Genomic DNA, 19,389 nt, shown 5'->3' with positions numbered 1-19,389 from the left:
AACAGCAGGGACACAAAGTAGTACCCATATGGGATGCAGGTGGTAACATTACCTGCTATACCATAACACCAGCCCCTAAATGAAAATCTTTTAATCCCATTTTCCATGAACTGAGGTACTCTCATGTTTGTTGTCTTATTTTCGTTTCTTTCTTACACACAAATGACATACAATTTACACTCTCTTGCACTTTTCTTTTTTCCCTTGGTAATATCTCCTGGAAATCACTCTACTTCCTATTACAGAGAGCACCCTCGTTCATTTTTACGGCTGAAAAATACTCCATTGTGTGTAAATACTGCAGTTTATTCAACCAATTGTATAGGCTTGGACATTTTGGTAATTCCAAGGTTTTAAAATGATAGTAATGCTGCAAGTAATGATCTAGTCCATAAGGATTTCGGTACCTTAGGAAGTATATTTTCCAGGAAATTTCCCAGAAGTGGATTTGCTAGAATGAAGAGTGAATTCACGTATACTATTATGTCCCCTTCCTAGGATTCTATCATTTTGCATTTTCACCAAGTGTGTATGGCTGTACTACTACCATCCCTGAAAACTTCATCAGTTGAGTATATAATAAAATTTTGAACTTTTTTTCATTTTATAGATGAGTTTATATTTTAATGTAGTTTTGATTTTTAGTTTGCTTATTGTGAGGGAAGTTGAAAAAAAATCTGTTCATATTCTTTCAAGCTATTTTCTGTATTTGTTTTAAAATCATTTTTGCTTATCTTTTTCTCAGTTGCTGCATATACTGCATTTCTGATAATTCTCCCTAATTTCGAAAGTTCTTTGTATTTTAGGAGAATTGGCATGTTGTTTGTAATTGGATGCTATTAACATTTTGTTCTTGCTTGTCTTTTGACATTGCCATGTCATTTTTTTTATTTTTTGTGAAATTAATTATCCATGTATCATCCCATTTGGGCTTAAGTAAATCTGAAGTGTTTCTCTGGACCTAGGTGATGGGTACAACATTTCTGTTTGGTATCATGTAAAAGTTCTGTAAATAGATAAATGTGAAGGTTGTGCAATATTGTGACTGTTCTTAATGCTGTTGAATTGAACAATTTAAAATGGTCAGAATAGTAAATCTTATGCGCATTTAAGAATTGGTTAAAATAAATTCAACTGTGTTTTAGTGCTTACATAATATCTTATGATACATTTACATCTCTGAATTATATTTTGAATTCTATTTTCTGTATGGTGTGAAGCACTGATCTAATCATATAAATATTTTTAATTTTTTGGCAGGCAGAGTTAAACAGTTGAAAGAGACAGAGAGAAAGGTCTTCCTTCCGTTGGTTCACTCCCCTAACGGCCGCCATGGCTGGCGCTGCACTCCGACCCGAAGCCAGGAGCTGGGTGCTTCCTCCAGGTCTCCCATGCGGGTGCAGGGACCCAAGCACTTGGGCCATCCTCCACTACCCTCCCGGGCCACAGCAGAGAGCTGGACTGGAAGAAGAGCAACTGGGACTAGTACCCAGCGCCCCAACTGGACTAGAACCTGGGGTGCCGGCAACGCAGGCAGAGGATTAGCCTAGTGAGCCATGGTGCCGGCTGATCTAATCATATCTTTTCTAAAGTTCTAGTGACATCAATACCATTTAGTGACAGGATTTTTTTGTTGCAGTGATCTGAGTATCACCATCATAGTATGTTAGATTTCCATAGTAGTTGGATCTATTGCTCAACTCTATTCTGTATCACTGGCCTTTTCATACACCAATTCTGCAATGATTTAATTTTAGACATTTTATAGCTTATTTTACAATCACTAGGTCTAGTGTTTTCATACAGAATGTCCTCTTTCTTTCTACTTTTATGCTTTGATTCAATCAACCCCATGACATACAAATACATAAACTATATTTCTTGTTCTTTGATGCTTTCCTGTCCTCAATTTTGTGTTTCTGATTGAAATTATTTTTCTCTTGCTCTAAAATCCTTGTTTAAGGATATTTAATTTACTGTGGAGTGTTGTATTATAGTTTTATTTAATTTTTAAAGATTTATTTATTATTTGGAAGGCAGAGGCAGAGAGAGAAAAAAAGAGAGAGAGAGAGAGAGATATCTTCTATCTGCTGGTTTACTCCCCAAGTGGCCACGATACCCGGAGCTGTACTGATCTGAAGCCGGGATCCAGGAGATTCTGCTGGGTCTCCCATGTGGGTGGAGGGCCCAAGGACTTGGGCCATCCTCTGCTGCTTTCCCAGGGCATAGCAGAGAGCTGAATCAGAAGTGGAGCATCTGGGACTCAAACAGGTGTCCATATGGGGTGTCAGCACTGTAGGCAGCGGCTGTATCTGCTAAACCACAGCGCTGGCCCCTTTTGTGTATTTTTTCATGTTGGTGCTGCAATTAGCAGAAATTATTTAACTTCTCTAATTTTTATAGTAGTTTTATTCTGATAAAATCTGTTTTTCCTATTTGACTACACATATATAAGATTTATAGTTTAAAATGCTTGTTCCTCATTGCCTTCGTATTGTTTCCTTAATGTACAGTTGTGGAGGAGTAGGGGAGGGGTTGGTGTTCTTGTGTCTTTCGTTTCTGTGTCTTTTTGTTTTGATTTTCCCTCATTTTCTTTTTCCTTCAATGTCTCATTTCCTAGGGGTACCACCTCTTCTCCTAATTCTCCTGTTAGGTTATGTGCTGTCAGTTTTAGAAAATATTAATTTATGAGAGAGAGAGAGATTATCATCAACTGTTTGCAATGGACTCAGACCAGTCTCCCTTGTTACTACTGCACAGCCAACCACCTGGGCTGTTATCTGCTACCATTCAGGGTGCAAATTAATGGGAAGCTAGAAAGGAGAGTAGAGCCAGACCTTAAACCCAGGCTCTCTGAAATAGGATGTGGGCAAACTAAAAAGTGTCTTCTAGAACAAATGCCTACCCTCAACTGCTATTTTTGATCCTGCACATTTGAAGCCTCCTTCCTGTCCCTGGTGCCGGGAAGTATCTGTGGTTGGTACTTGTTACTGGGTATTTTCCTCCTGGGGGTGATGTTGTCTAAGTGCATCATTTTCATTCTACTCTTTTTCATGGCATTTTGTGACAGTGGAAGCCCTGATGGAATTAGAGATAATATGAAGATGATATTCAGTTATGTCACAAGGGTGGGTTATGTATAGTATATTTATATTTGTATTTACAACTATATTTATAGATTCTAGAAAATGGAGAAAGTAAGTTTATTTTGGTGTAAAATTAAAAAAAAACTCTATGCATAGTTTTTCATAGCATTTATTTTCCATAAACTTGTTGAAGATCTCTCTCATATTTGCTATCTTTGTGAATTTTACTGTATCTTTTGACAGTGGAACAGGGGTAGAAAGTTGTGTGGGAAACTGAAAATCAGGCAGCTGCCATTTTTTTCTGCTATAAATATAGTAGTTCAATTTCCATTTCTTTTGCTAAAAATGACTTTATGGTAATGACATTATTACTGATATGAATGTTGAAGGAGTAGGAAGGGAAAGTTCTGATTATTTTGGAGAAAACAGTTCTCCTATAACCTGTTCTTCCTGCAGCTCATGGATCTCCATTCTCCAAGGCTAGCTGGCATCCATTATTGCAGTTTCAAGCGTATGTGAGCACACACAAATGTGCTAGTATTCACAATCCACTGAGTATGTTCACACAGCATTGCCAGTGGATCCTATTCTCGAAACATGTTCTCTAGGTTATTTTCAAAAAAGAATGATGGTAACATGTTACTGATAGTTTTATAAGGAAAATCAACTATGCTTTATTGGAAAATCCATTGTTTATGTACATGTTCAAGATAGTATCTTAAAGTATTAAGTATTTTTAATCAGTTTATTTCTATAGAATTTTCTTTAAATATACCTTTTGAAGAGTTATAGTGTATGAGTTTTTTTTAAAAGAATTATTTTATTTATTTGAAAGACAGAGAGAGAGAAAGAGAAAGAGAGAGAGAGATCTTTCATTCCACTGATTCACTCCCCATTGACTGCAATGGTCAAAGCTGAGCTGATCTGGAGCCAGAAGCCAGAAGCCAGGAGCTTTTTCCAGGTCTCCCACACAGGTGCAGGTACCCAAGGACTTGGGCCATCTGCTGCTGCTCTCCCAGGCCATAGCAGAGAGCTGGATTGGAAGAGGAGCAGCTGGAAATTGAACCAGCGCCCATATGAGATGCCAGTGCTATAGGGTGGGACTTTAACCTGCTGTGCCACTCACTCTGAGTTTAGATGCTGTAGTTTTCACATGTCTCTAACTTAAAGGCTTTTGTCCTATATTCTCTGTAGTATCTGCATTTTCTCAGTCACCAGGAGCATTTTCTCTTCAGTGGTGATTAGACTGCCATTTGAAATCTTGTTTGTCAGGAAGAAAGTTTTAGGTCCAAGATGAAAATGAGTTTTTAGACAGATTGATGTTTCATGTGTAAAACAACTAAAAACCTGAATTCACTTTCTAGTCAGGATTATGGGGGCTGTGTAAGCAGTACATGGTCACACACAGTCACACACACAGTCACACACACACACACACAAACACATACTCACTCACAATGTGAAAAACTATGTTAATGACCAACTCTGGAGCCAGAGTAAGTTCTAACTGCAGATTTACCAGTAATTAGCTCTGTGATGTTGATTAGTTATTTAACTTCTTTGTGTCATAATATAGCTTCATCTGTAAAGTCAAGATAATTAATTATTAGAAGGAATAAAATGAATTAGTATCAGTAAAGTGCTTGGACCAGTTCTTGGCATATGATAAGGCCTACATAAATGCTACCTAATTGATTGTTAAAAGTATTAGCTAAAAATCAACACATAAGGGTGGGCATCTGGGGTAGCAATTAGGATACCACTTTGGAAGCCTTTGTGCCATCTAGGAGTGCCTGGGTTCAAGTCCTGGCTCTGCTTCTGGTCCCAGCTTCCTGCTAATCTATGCCCTGTGAGACAACAGCTAATGGCTCAAGTCATTGAGTCCCTGCCACCTACACGGGGGGATCTGGATTGAGTTCTCAGTTCTTGACTTTGTCCTATCAGAGCCCTGGTTGTTGAGTGCATTAGAGAGTGAAACAGCAGAAGGAAGCTTTCCCTCTCTATCAATAAATAAACTAGAAGAATAAAAACAAGTAAATAAATAGAAATTAAAATGCAACGCTAGTAAATGACATAAAATAAAATAAAATTAAAGATGATACATGGGCCGGCGCCGCGGCTCACTAGGCTAATCCTCCGCCTGTGGCGCCAGCACACCGGGTTCTAGTCCCAGTTGGGGCGCCGGATTCTGTCCCGGTTGCCCCTCTTCCAGGCCAGCTCTCTGCTGTGGCCAGGGAGTGCAGTGGAGGATGGCCCAAGTCCTTGGGCCCTGCAACCCATGGGAGACCAGGATAAGTACCTGGCTCCTGCCTTCGGATCAGCGCGGTGCGCTGGTTGCAGCCCGCCGGCCGCGGCGGCCATTGGAGGGTGAACCAACGGCAAAGGAAGACCTTTCTCTCTGTCTCTCTCTCTCACTGTCCACTCCTGCCTGTCAAAAAAAAAAAAAAAATGATACATGATTGTCCTTTGGTATCAGTGGGGGATTGATTCCAGGATCTTTCTAAGTCACCAAAATCTGCAGATGCTCAAATTGCTTATACAGAATGTTATAGCATTTGGGTATTACCTATGGACATAGATCTATTTACTTTAAATCAACTCTAGATTACTTACAATAATTAATGTAAGTTGTTGCTGTATTGTATTGTTTAGGCAATGATGAGGAAAAAAAAGCCTGTACATGTTCAGTATAGATGCAGTTTATTTTCTGAATATTTTTGATGTGCAGCTGGTTGAATGCATAGATGCAGGACACTAGGATATTGAGGGCTGACTGTCTCATCAGCTGGGTAAATTGCTAGAGAGAATGAAGGTGAAGACAAATAGCCAGAGGTTTTTTATGCTGGAGAGATATGCAGAGATAGGACACTGTGGCAACTTGGATGACTATCATTTATTTATCTAAAAGTTTCACAGGTGAGCAGGTGTTTTTGTACAGCAGAGAAGACCCAGCTTGGGATGCTCACATCTCATGTGTGAGTGCCTACTTTGATTCTTGGCTCCATTTTTGGTTCTAGCTTTCTGATCGTGTGCATTCTGGGAAGCAGCAACTGATGGCTCAAGTATTTGGGTTGCTACTACCCTTGTGGGAAACCTGGATGCAGTTCCTGGCTCTTGGCTTAGGCCTGCTCTTTTCTGGGCATTGCATACATGGGGGGATTGAATTTGCATATGGGAGATCTCTCTCCCTCTCTCTGTGAGTCAAACACATAAATTAAATAAAATTCTAAAAGCTTAAATTTGTCTCATTTGAGGAATAAATAATCAAAAAGAAATTTATTTCTGTTATAAAATTTTGCATAAAGCAAACCATGATGAGAAAAAAATTACTCTATCTTGGTATGCTCATAAAATTATATTTTTGTAATGTTTTAAAAATATTGGACTTTAGGAAGCTGGTTTCTTAATGTTCTGCCTATATAGAGACATTATATAAAAAGTTATACCTTTATAGATAGATCTAAATACCTGAATAGGCATGAGTTGGATGATGAGACAATGGCATCAAGAGAGATGTGTAGTGAGTCTAGTACATTTGCATATGAAAGTGATCCTGAATTCTTTGTCACTGGGATACCAAGGAGATCTGAATCTGGGCCACAGATGAATTGGGGGGGGGGGGGCTCTGGAACCTACAGAAATGTTGAGTATGAGTGCATGTGAGCATTTGTGCATTTTTTTTCTTTTTGGGAAAACGTCCATCAGATGATCAAAAGATTCTGTGCTCCAACAGAGAAAGGCTAAGATAACTGGTGCAGAAACTATGATAATCTGAGTCTATTGTTAATATTATGTACAAATATTTTTTGAAAGAGAGATCATCTGTTCACAATTTTAAGATGAGATAATTTATAAATTATCTATTTTGTATGAAAGGGTAGATAATCAAGTGAATTAGATGTAAATCGACTATTCCTTAATTATTCTTAATTGTTCTTTCTTTTTCATGTCCTTTTATTTCTCTTAATGTTACTGTTAGGATTGTATATTGATTTGCTTTTTTTGGGGTTTGGAAGGCAGTTATAGTCTTTATTATATAACCAGTACTTCATTTATTTTGTTACTAAGTTAGGTGGATTATATTACCTAAGCATTTAATTTCAAGGTATTAAATGGGTGGTTGCATATAGTTTCATTTCTTGCTCTAAGAGAATTGACAACCCTTCTGATATTCCATATGCAAGGAATTCTAATTGGGTAAAAATCTAATATTTTTCAAACTGCCCCCAGATACCTCATTGATTTTTTTAAAGCAGAAAAAAAAAAGATTCTGTCCAGACTCTCTGTTTGGGAGGAGTAGTAGAGAAGGGAATATATTCCTAAAAATAGAGAAAAATAAAGTTCCATAATAAAGAAAGAAAAAAGTAGAACCTGTCTCTTTTCCTTTCAACTTCATCTGTGTGTGCATGTTCTATTCTGTCATGTCTTATCTTTACATCTGAAAAGAGCAATACCTGCACAGAGCAAGCACGTGATATATCTGTTAATTGATTCATACTCTGCACAATCACCAATCCTCTTGTCTTTATCCCACCCACAATAGGGTTCAATAGCACTAACAATGGAGAGGATAATAAGTGAATCTAAATTTAATCCTCTTTTGTTTAAACTAATCTCACTCTCTAATTAATGGCTGCTCATACCATTATTGCTAATGAATCAGGAGACTGTTCTCTACATCAGTGCATGAAGCACTCTATTAAATCATCAATTGAAATTCAAGGGGGAGAGCAAAGTCCAGCTTCCCATTTTTCCCTGGGTGGCTTTTTGCCTAATGAAAAGGGTGTCTGAGATACAAAATCTGATGGAGCCCTCTCCTTTTAGTGGATAATTCTTGATTCTGGATTGCATTTTTGCTTTCTTCACATACTTTTAAATCCCAAAGTTTTAAGGATTGTGTACTTTACAATAGACAGAGAACCACACTGAGGGAAGCAGGGATGAGTTCAAGGAAAAAGAAGGAGTGGAGAGGATATATTTGTAAAGAAAACTTTAAAAAATTATCTTAAGGCCTGTTGTGGTGCAGCAGGGTAAGCTGTGTCTTGCGAGGATGATGTCCCTTATCAGATTTTCAGTTTGAGTCCAGCTGCCCTGTTTCCAATTCAGTTTCCTCTTGACTTGGGAAGGCAGAGGTGGGTGGCCCAAGTACTTGGGCTCCAGCTACCCATGTGGGAGACCCATATGGAGTTCCTGGCATCTTGCTTCATCCTGACCCATACTTGGCTGTTGTGGTATTTGGAGAGTGAATGGGAGGATGGAAGATTCATGTTTTTCTCTTCTCCCTCCTTCACTCTTTCCCTCCTTCCTGCCTCTCTCCCTCCCTCTACCACTCTTTGTTGCTTTGGATTCAAATAAGTAAACACACAAATAAATAAATCTTTAAAAAAAAAGAAAAAAAAATTAACCTGATAACCCAACCCCACAATGCCTGAAATCTGGTTCAGCAAGGCATAGGCTGACTCTGAGTGTGCACTTGGACAAGCCTACCTTGGGTGATTTCTGTGTCACAGTTGATCTCCAGCTCCCAACGCATTCACACAAGGTGAGGACTCCTGAAAGAGGCATCAGAGAAATGCTAGTGTGCTTTCCTGATAGGATACTGTTTTTAAGTTTTATTTGAAAGTCAGAGTTATAGAGAGAGAGGAAGGGACAGAGATATTTCATCCACTGGTGCACTCCACAGATGATTGCAATGGCCATGTCTGGGCCAGGCCAAAGCTAGAAGCTAGGAGCTTCTTCCAGGTCTCCCACATGGGTAGCAGGGGCCCAAGCACTTAGATCATCTGCTGCTTTTCCCAGGCAAGTAGCAGGGAGCTGAATGGGAAACCTGCACCCGTATGGGATGCTGGCATCGGAGGAAACGGCTTTACCTGCTATGCCACAATGCCAGCCCCTAGGATACTGTTTTTATTTTTATTTTTTTTTATTTTTTGACAGGCAGAGTGGACAATGAGAGAGAGAGAGAGAGAGAAAGGTTTTCCTTTTTCTGTCAGTTCACCACCCCCAAATGGCTGCTACGGCCGGCGCACTGAGGCCAGTGTGCCGATCCAAAGTCAGGAGCCAGGTGCCTCTTCTGGTCTCCCATGCAGGTGCAGGGCCCAAGCATTCCCGGGCCACAGCAGAGAGCTGGACTGGAAGAGGAGCAACTGGGACAGAATCCAGCGCCCTGACCGGGACTAGAACCTGGGGTGCCAGCGCTGCATGTGGAGGATTAGCCAAGTGAGCCACAGAGCCGGCCTAGGATACTGCTTTTAAAACCAAACAAACCTTGTATTCTTTTGGAAATTGTTTTGGCTTCACTGTTGAAAATTGCTTTAGGGGTTAAAGCTGTGGCATTGCGGGTGAGGCTGCTGCCTGTGGTGCCCATGTGGGTGCTGGTTCAAGTCTCAGCTGCTCCACTTCTGATTGAGTGTTGAATTAAGCAGAAGCCTTGGTGTGTATTTGTCTCATGTATTGCTTATTGGAGATTTCCAAATGATATTTATAGTCACCTCCATAAATATTTTGATATACATGTCTCCAGTGGCTTACCTAAGTTCCTTTTTTTTAAACTTTTATTTAGTAAATATAAATTTACAAAGTACAGCTTATGGATTACAATGGCTTCCCCCCCATAACTTCCCTCCCACCCACAACCCTCCCAACTCCCACTCCCTCTCCCATTCTATTCACATCAAGATTCATTTAAATTATCTTTATATATAAAAGATCAATTTAGTATATATTAAGTAAAGATTTCAACAGTTTGTACCCACACAGAACATAAAGTGTAAAATACTGTTTGAGTACTAGTTATAGCATTAATTCACATTGAACAACACATTAAGGACAGAGATCCTACATGAGGAGTAAGTACACAGTGACTCCTGTTGTTGACTTAATAATTTGACACTCTTGTTTATGGCGTCTGTAATCTCCCTAGGCTCTTGTCATGAGTTGCCAGGGCTATGGAAGCCTTTTGAGTTCACAGACATCCTCAGTTCCTTTTTGCTGACAGAGTAATGAAAGATGAAAGTAGGAATAGTAAAGCAAAAATTTTTAAAAAGATTTATTTATTTATTTGAAAGTCAGAGTTACACACAGAGAGAAGGAGAGGCAGAGACAGGGAGAGGTTTCCATCCAATGGGTCACTTCCCCTATTGGCTGCAACAGCTGGAGCTACGCCAATCCAAAGGCAGGAGTCAGGAGCTTCCTCCAGGTCTTCTCATGTGGGTGCAGGGGCCCAAGCACTTGTGCCATCTTCTACTGCTTTTCCAGGCCATATCAGAGAGCTGGATCAGAAGCAGAGCAGCTGGGTCTTGAACCAGCACCCATATGGGATACCAGCATTGTAGGCAGCAGTTTCACCCGCTACACCACAGTGCTGGCCTAGTAAAGCAAAATTTGATTGGAATATGTTCCAAAGCAAGAATGGGCCAGTTGAAAAAGCTCATGTACAAGTTTTCCCTGGTTTGGGATTTTATCCCTAAATTATGAAGGGCTAAATTATGACTGGTTATTTGGCCATGATTATCATGATTGACATTCTTCACTGATATCTGGGGATTGCATATCCTGAGTTTTCTATCCTAGTGGCTTCCCAGCATGCATCGGGAATGCCCATGGTTGGGGAGGGAAAAAAAATCCACAATGCTAGTTATAATGATTATATAATGAAGCAGGGTTGACTCCATGTCAAGCTGGGTCTCAGCTAGACTTTTTCTGTGTCATAGCTAGACTTTTCTGGTTTACCTGAGTTCCCATTTTATCATAACACTTTTTTTTTTTTTTTGACAGAGTTAGGCAGTGAGAGAGAGAGAGACAGAGAGAGGGTTATAGACAGTGAGAGAGAGAGACAGAGAGAAAGGTCTTCCTTCCATTGGTTCACTCTCCTAATGGCCACTATGGCTGGCACTGCGCCGATCCAAAGCCAGGAGCCTGGTGCTTCCTCCTGGTCTCCCAAGAGGGTGCAGGGCCCAAGCACTTGGGCCATCCTCCACTGCCTTCCCTGGCCTCAGCAGAGAGCTGGACTGGAAGAGAAGCAACCGGGACAGAATCCAGCGCCCTAACCAGGACTAGAACCCGGGGTGCTGGCGCTGCAGGTGGAGGATTAGCCTAGTGATCCAAGGCTAATCCTTTAATCTCAAACTATACCTCAAAGTGGATGGTCTTTGGTGAACATTGGTAAAAACCAGTGTCCTTGACCTATCCCCTGTATGAGGATCTTGTGGCCTCTCTCCAGTTACTTATGTGTAATTATTTAATGATATATATTTTTTTGCTATATATATATTTATATATATATATATATATTATATGTGAGATGTGTGTGTGTGTAAAATGAAGATATTATTGGTCAAATAAAATGCCCTAAAACATGCCGTAAATGCAGAGAAGAACAAACTGATGTGCTTGGGAAGCTGTTGGGAAGTTAGTACAAACTGTTCTAAGCTTCACTGTGAATGTGAATCCATATTACTGATAGCGTACTTTTCTAGAGGTATACATATATGATTTGATTCAAGTGCAAAAAGTTGCTTTAGATGTGTCATTGAGTCCAGAGCTCAAGGACAGGTTAAAACCCACAGAGGCTATGAATGTGGATTACATACATCCTGAAAAAAGCAACCATTTGAGTTCATAGATATTGTTAATATATGAGGATCCTCAAAAAGTCATGGAAATATATATTATAAAAATGCATATGTTTTAAATATTTCACACAGATAGAAAGTTATCTTTTAATTATATTTTCCAAAAAATTTTTGAAGTACCTCCGCATACATTTTAGTTTTATAAGTACTTATTAAATGCCTCCTCCTTGCTGACTATTATTTTAGTCCTGGGGATGGAAACAATATATCTTCAAAGAATCTGCAGTGTTCCAGGGGAGGTAGCCTTGTGAACAGTGATTTGCTTAAAGGGTGGTAAATGCATCATCAAGTATAAAGACATGGCCTTGGCATAATGTGGGGGTGGGGAGTGCACCACAAAATCAGGTAAAAGGATGACAAGGAAGGGCTTCTAGGAGAAAGTGAATTGCAGAAGATTATCCAGGGATAAAATATTTTTAAAAAATCCAGACAATAAACCTTAACAAAGACCTGAAGGAACAAACTATTAATATTAGTTGTTTGGTTTGCTAGAAAAAATGATGTGAATGGAAAATGAGTTTGAAGAACTGGAAGCTGATAAGAGCCAGTGACACAAACATTGTGGGTAGCATGGTGGAGTTCTTGATGACAAAAATGACCACTCAATTGGGTAGTTTGGCTCACTTAGAATTGATTGCTGGGATAGTCCAGGCACAGTTATCAACTGGTCATAGGTTATGACACAAGAGGAAGCTGACATACAAAAGAGTCCCTCCTGCTCTCTCTGTGTATTCATGATTCCCTGTGCTTATACTTTCAGAGCATTTAGTATAATTCACCAAAAAAAGACTCTTTACAACACAGTCTCCCTCTGTTAGCTTCTTGAAGGCAGAGGTCATGTCGACTTTGACTTTGGCCCTATGTTTTTTATTATGGCACATTTATAAGGCCCCTGATATGTCATTGTTGAATGAATAAATCATCAGAACATCTGGAAGAAGATTTTATCAGAGAAAAAAACTCACTTGTTGTAGTAAGTAAAGAGTCACCAGTGGCTAGCTGCTGGAGGTCAATGCTGACCTGCCTGGAAATGTTAGAGGAGAAGGGACTCAAGATAGGCAGGAAACAATTCCTCTTAAGATGAGCTTTATTTTGAGGTTATTTATTTTTATGTAGGAGTTTGAGTGCTTTCAGTACATGATGTCAAATAGAAATATTTATTCTTCTCTTAACTTGGTGGTTTAAGCCATTTTGAATATTTTAACAATCAAAGGCATAATAAGTTAAGACTGTTAAAGTGTGCCTCTGAATGAAGTCTTCACCCTCCCTGTTACTCAGTCAGAGGGGTATGCTTTGCACACCACATATGGTGAGGCCCATGTGTAGAGAATAGCAGTGCACAGGCTCTGTGGACAGAGCTAGTTCAGAGGGCGAAAGAGTGGAAACCAGACAGGTCACCTGCTTCAGTCACATCTACAGGATTCTGGGACAGTCTTTGTTAGTATTCCTTCTAGGTTCATATTTGAACCTCTGACCCTCAAGATGATGGTTTTAAGAGGTAGGACTTTGTTATTTTTTTTTTTTTTTTGACAGGCAGAGTGGACAGTGAGAGAGAGAGACAGAGAGAAAGGTCTTCCTTTGCCGTTGGTTCACCCTCCAATGGCCGCCGCGGCCAGTGCGCTGCGGCCGGCACACCACGCTGATCCGATGGCAGGAGTCAGGAGCCAGGTGCTTTTCCTGGTCTCCCATGGGGTGCAGGGCCCAAGCACCTGGGCCATCCTCCACTGCACTCCCTGGCCACAGCAGAGAGCTGGCCTGGAAGAGGGGCAACCGGGACAGAATCTGGCGCCCTGACCGGGACTAGAACCCGGTGTGCCGGCGCCGCAAGGCGGAGGATTAGCCTAGTGAGCCGCGGCGCCGGCCTAAGAGGTAGGACTTTGAAAGGTGCTTAGAGCATGAAAGGCAGAGCCCTCAGGAATGAGAGTAGTGCCTTGTAAGAGAGACTCAGAGATTCCCCATTCAGTGAGGATGCAGTGAGAAGCCACCATCTATGACTCTGCTGACTCCTTGATCTTGAACTTCTCAGCCTCCAGAACTATGAGAATCAAATTTCTGTTGATAAGCCACTCAGTCTGTAATATTCTATTACAGAAGCTCAAAGGGACTAAGGCCGTCTTAGTTACACAAAGCATGGTCAAACCTGTTCAGTTGTCTTGGTCATGGCCCACAGCGTGCTACCCACATTGTAAGTTTCATCTTGAGAGATAATGCAGTAGGCATTGGAGGAAAGTGTTCTCTGAGCTCCATCATTCACTTCCTGCATGGTGGGGCAGAACTACACCTCTCTTGCCACCAGTTTCCCTTTCTATAAAATGGAAATATTAGGAGTTTCAGGAGGTTCAAATGTGTGCTGTAGCTAAATGAACTGATGTCCAGAAACACATGTGTGTGCAATCAGTATCATCTTTGAATGTGCTCACTAAAAGTCCATCCTGCTCTTCCCAATACTTGATCTTTACATTTGCTTTAACCTGGCCTGCAACTTTTTCTCCTTACCAGTGACCTATCCAGATTTTTCATTACTGACTTTTTCTCTCATGCAATTCTCATCTCAAGTGTTGTCCTCCAGCAGAGACCTTCCTAGCCACCCTGTCTAAATCTGAAGTCTCTGTTATGTTACTGTTTTTATTTTCTCCACGACAATTTCCACCGTCCAAAATCATCTTGATTTTGAATTTGCTCGCCTGTGCATTGCCTCTCTACTCTTATGGGCTATCATGTGCTTAAGTACAATAAGTCTCTTGTCTGTTATCCTTGCAATCATATTCCCAAGCTCTGGAAATGCCCCAGGATTTAGGAAGCACTCTTTTTTTTTTTTTTTTTTTTTTTTTTGAAAGGCAGAGTGGACAGTGAAAGAGAGAGACAGAGAGAAAGGTCTTCCTTTGCCGTTGGTTCACCCTCCAATGGCCGCCGTGGCCGGTGCGCTGTGACGGGGACTAGAACTTGATATGCTGGCGCCGCGAGGTGGAGGATTAGCCTACTGAGCCGCGGCGCTGGCTAGGAAGCACTCTTAAACACTGAGAATAAATGAATCTAATGACTATTTTTCTTCCTTATTATTGCTTTTAAAAATTTAACACATTTTAAATGATAGTGTAACTCTATAATACCTCTACTTACAGGAGAATCTCAGTAGATAATATGTGCCATCTAGAGTGTTTCAGACAAGGATGATAAACATGCTCTATCTGTATCTGTGTATCCTCTCAGTTTGGATGGAAAATATAAAGCCATGAAAATATGGAGGAAGAAACAAAAGAAATTCCATGTGTACTTAATATTTATCAGCGTAGCAAATTTCTCCAATGGAAAAAATACAAAGTTAATTTAATTGGATCCAGTCTCCTTAAGTACCTTTTCCCACAAAGAAAAGAAACAGGGAGAAATGATGTAGGCAGATAATGATTGAAATTTATTCAATTATTTCTGGGGCTGCTAAGTCAAGGAGTTGCTGAGGTTTATTTCTCTTTCTTTCACTGAGGTGAATTTGTAGCTCAGGCACATGGACTGGAATGGAAGAGCAATCAGTTACAAAGAAAAAATACATTTCGTGTCTGTCTCTGTTGGAAAAATAATTGAAAGCATGAGTGTTGTGTGGTTTCTCTACAACTTCAAAAGTGTACATAATCACAGAAAATGGAATGCCATCTGTTTGTTGTTAGGGTCATGTTTTATTTTTCTGCTTATACTCCTTATACTCTCAGTGCATTCAATGAACTTACCTTTTATAAAGAAAATTAATTATTTCTATGCTAAGTTTACCTAAGTGATAAATTTACTCATTTCCAACATTCTCTTAGTAGTAAAATGGTGTTAGATAATAAATTAGAACCATTTGGCAATTAATCATAGTCATCCACTCTTAGAAATTGCTCATTGGCCAAAATAATCAGTAGAAGCACTACTCAGAGAAGAAAGAATACTTCTTATATAAACCTAATAGCTTGTTGGCAGATTTGCAAAGTTTAATAACAAAAGCTTTTGTTCTGTAATGTTTAATTGATACTTTATCAAATAGAATTTATAGGCCATTTGCTATCAGTGCCCATCTACCTTAACATCTGTGGAATCCCTGATGTTTAACCCTAAAGACAGAATAGACCATATAGAACATGACCCAGGAAAGTGCAGGAATTTGCCCAAAGTAACTCTGATAGTGGTGGAACTGGGTCTCAAATCAGGTTGTTCTGATTCCTAGCTCAGTGCCTTTCAGTTGCAACATGAGTGTTCTATGTAATAAATATCATTATTTGCTAGAATGAAGGCAATTAATTTTTAATCCATGACAGGCTTCATATGAAAATCCCACAAAAATATATATTCATGGTAGACTATGTTCTAGGTTTGGTTAAATAAATGATCCCGTAGTTTATACATAGTATTTATTCTATAGGCTATTTATTGAGTTTTCTATTATTTTAAAATATATAGCCTAAGTCTACAAATTCCTCATTATACATGCATTTAACTAAAGACATTGTGTATCAATTAAATGCTTGCCATATGAAATCCATTATTAGATACTGGAGATGCCAAAGCAATATAAGTGTCTGATTTTAAAGTATTTACTAAGTTGTTATACAGAAAGAATGATTGGAACAGTACAGATTACCAGAGACGTGTTTCCTCTAGGAAAGTTTTCTTCTTACTACATTGGTTATTCTTCCTCAGTCTTCCTTGAAGTCTTCTCTTTGTTATTTCCTTAAACACTGAGATTTCTTCGGGCTCTGTCCTAAGTTATCTACTGTATTCTCTCATTGTATTATTTCATCCAGTCCTGCAGTTTGTCTTACTAACCATAGCAGGAATTATTACCCTAGAGTCCATGGATTAGCTCCAGGAACTCGTGACTGCCTAAATTATACACAAACTTGACATTCATGTCTGTAACTTTCATCAGATTCATAAAGGTGACCCAGACTTCAAAGCTCTGGGTGATTCCCAGGTGTGTATGTTTCTGAGCATTCAAGACCAACTCTTACCACCCCCGTGGCAGACACCATAACTCAGAGATCTCCCAGCTGCTTTAAACTTGAAAGAGTGGTCCTTGCATTGCCATAGTTTCCCATCTCCTGCCAATACCTCATCATTCTCCTTTTGTGTTCCTGTCATAGTAAATAACATTATTGTATGTTGTCCAAGTCACACATCAGGGCTTTTCAGACTCTTTCCTTTTCCCTTCTCTATACATCCAACCTAAGTCCTGAAGGTTCTTTCTCCTAAACCTCCCTCAAATCTATTTCCATTCCCCTATTTGCAGTGTTGCCCACACCTTGATTTTGGATTTCTAGCATCCAGAACTGTGAGAAGATATGTTTCTATTTTTCTAAGCCACCCAGTTTGTGCCATATTATTTTCACAGCACCTGGAAACTAATACAACCAGTAGTTTAAATTATAGATGCAAAATTGGAGGGCTCCACCTAAGACTTACTAAATCAGAATGTTTTTGTCTGTAGATAAGTAAATGCTTAATTTATTTTATAAATGCACCATACATGTCAGAGTTGATTCTAAGCCTACAATTGGTTCAGAAATAATATTCTTCATGACAGAGTAGAGGAAGTAGAGACTGGGCTCAGGCTACTCTAAGAGGTAGTCAACGAGAAGAATCCACATGCGAGGTGATGGAGGGATGGATTGAGATTTGAGAAATGGCAATGGAAAGGGAGGTACTTTGATTGATCTGATCCATAGAAGCATACATTAAATGTTTGGGGGATCGGTATCAGGGAAAATAGATATTTATGTTTATCTCAGTGAAAATTCACTACAGCTAATGACACATGGGTGTGTTCTAAGATCTGCTTATTAACTACTGTTCTAGCAGTTTGGAGATTTGTAGTCTCCATTTCTTTAGGAATTCTTTAAGTCCTCGCTTTTACAGTGTGGGCACTGATAAGATAGGGATTGCACTTTTCCGAAAAATTCTAAAGGACCTGAAGTATTTATCAGTTATAATTTAGTGACAGTGTCATCTATATTAATCAGTTTGTCTCTATCAGTTTATCTTTCTATCTACCTGATGCATATTCTGTTACTTTCTAAAATTGATTTGAAGTGCTATTATATTATGGTTATAAAATATAAATGAACAGCTACAAATAATTATATACTTTACTCAGAGCAGTCTAAAAATGAAAACCAGAAAATGACAAATGTCTTTGATCATGATATTATATACTAAGACATTTCAGTGAACCTTTCCCACCCATCCCCACCACCCTCCAGCCACCTGGATTGGCAAAGGAGAGAAGGATAAGGATAAGTTTGCTCTGGGATGACTATATGGGAACATATAGTTTTACCCATTGGAGATAAGACAGAGCATACTGAAGCTGGGGTCAGAAGAGATGAGGTATGCAGTACAAAGCCACATACTTGATGAGGACATCAATGACTGACTCCAGACTTCAAATACATGGCTATGGAAGAAAAAGAAGATTTTTGGCTCAGTATCTATTCCAGGATCAACACAAAGCCTAAAGGAAAATGAAAATTTGAAGCCTAAAAGATTAAGACACAATATATAGAATCAAAGGAGACAGAGGATGGAGAGTCTGAGCATTAAGAATTTACCAGTGGCCTGCCTGGGGAGCATGTGGCTTTTAATGCCACTTCAGGGCAATAAAAATGAAATGTCCCACCATCTTAAAGTTTTGGGACTTCTAATAGAATAAGCATTTGATTAATGAAACAACATGTACTATAAAGAAGAAGGGATCATAAAAAGCTGGTTTTTAACAGCCTAAGTACCTTTTGCAGCTTGAAGTCTTTTATCACCTTATAAATCACCCCTGGAGAGAAATAACCAAGTGAGGGAAGGCAGACTTCCATTACAAGCCTGTCCACCTTGGAATCTTGGCTCGAGTGCCCCAAACACACTGTCTCTACTAACACTCTGTGTTACCCTGTCTTTACTGTGGAGAAAGAGGGCTGGAACACTGAGACAGGCTTGCTTTTAGTAAGTGTCTCAGAACAAATATGCCTCCCCAAGAGGCACTTTCCTCTCCATATATGTTTTCTTTCTTCAGCAGAACATGCCTGTGTTGGTAGAGGCAACAGCCATAGCTATGAACCAGCTAGCATACTAAATGTTGTGGCTTATGACAACAAACATTTGTTTTTCCCAGGTTGATATGCAGGTTAACCACAGTGGAGTTTAGGAACTCTTTGATTTGCTTCCATTTCCAGATGCAGGTGGAAGAGAAGTGGTACAGTCACATATTCTTCTCATACTGTGGAGCAGGAGCACAGGAAGACAATCCAAATCTCAAAACTGCATTGAGAGCCTGTGACTAGAAATTGTATACCTTAGATTTGCTCATGAGCCATTGGCCAAAGCAAGTCAAAAGGCAAATCTTGAAATCAATGCAAGGAGGAAGCATATTTCCTAATAGAAAATCTGAGTCAAGATAAGAGAAATGAAGGGTGACTTGGTGCTGAATCTTTCTATTGACCACACCATAGGTTATACATGTAGATTGTCAGCTTTGGCACCAACTACAGAAAGATAACCTAGTTGATGATTTCTAAAGTTAAATTGTTCTATTTTGCTCTGCTCCTGGAAGATGTGTGCTTACATGTGACATATTTGACTAAATTGTCAGGAAATAACCCCAACTTTCTGAATTTTCATTCATTTAGATTTAGAATCCACCTGAAGCATAT

Source organism: Oryctolagus cuniculus, chromosome 2 (assembly GCF_964237555.1).
Source record: "Oryctolagus cuniculus chromosome 2, mOryCun1.1, whole genome shotgun sequence".
Classification (NCBI taxonomy): domain Eukaryota; kingdom Metazoa; phylum Chordata; class Mammalia; order Lagomorpha; family Leporidae; genus Oryctolagus; species Oryctolagus cuniculus.
The sequence above is the reverse complement of the archived record's forward strand: the minus strand, read 5'-3'. Positions refer to the sequence as shown.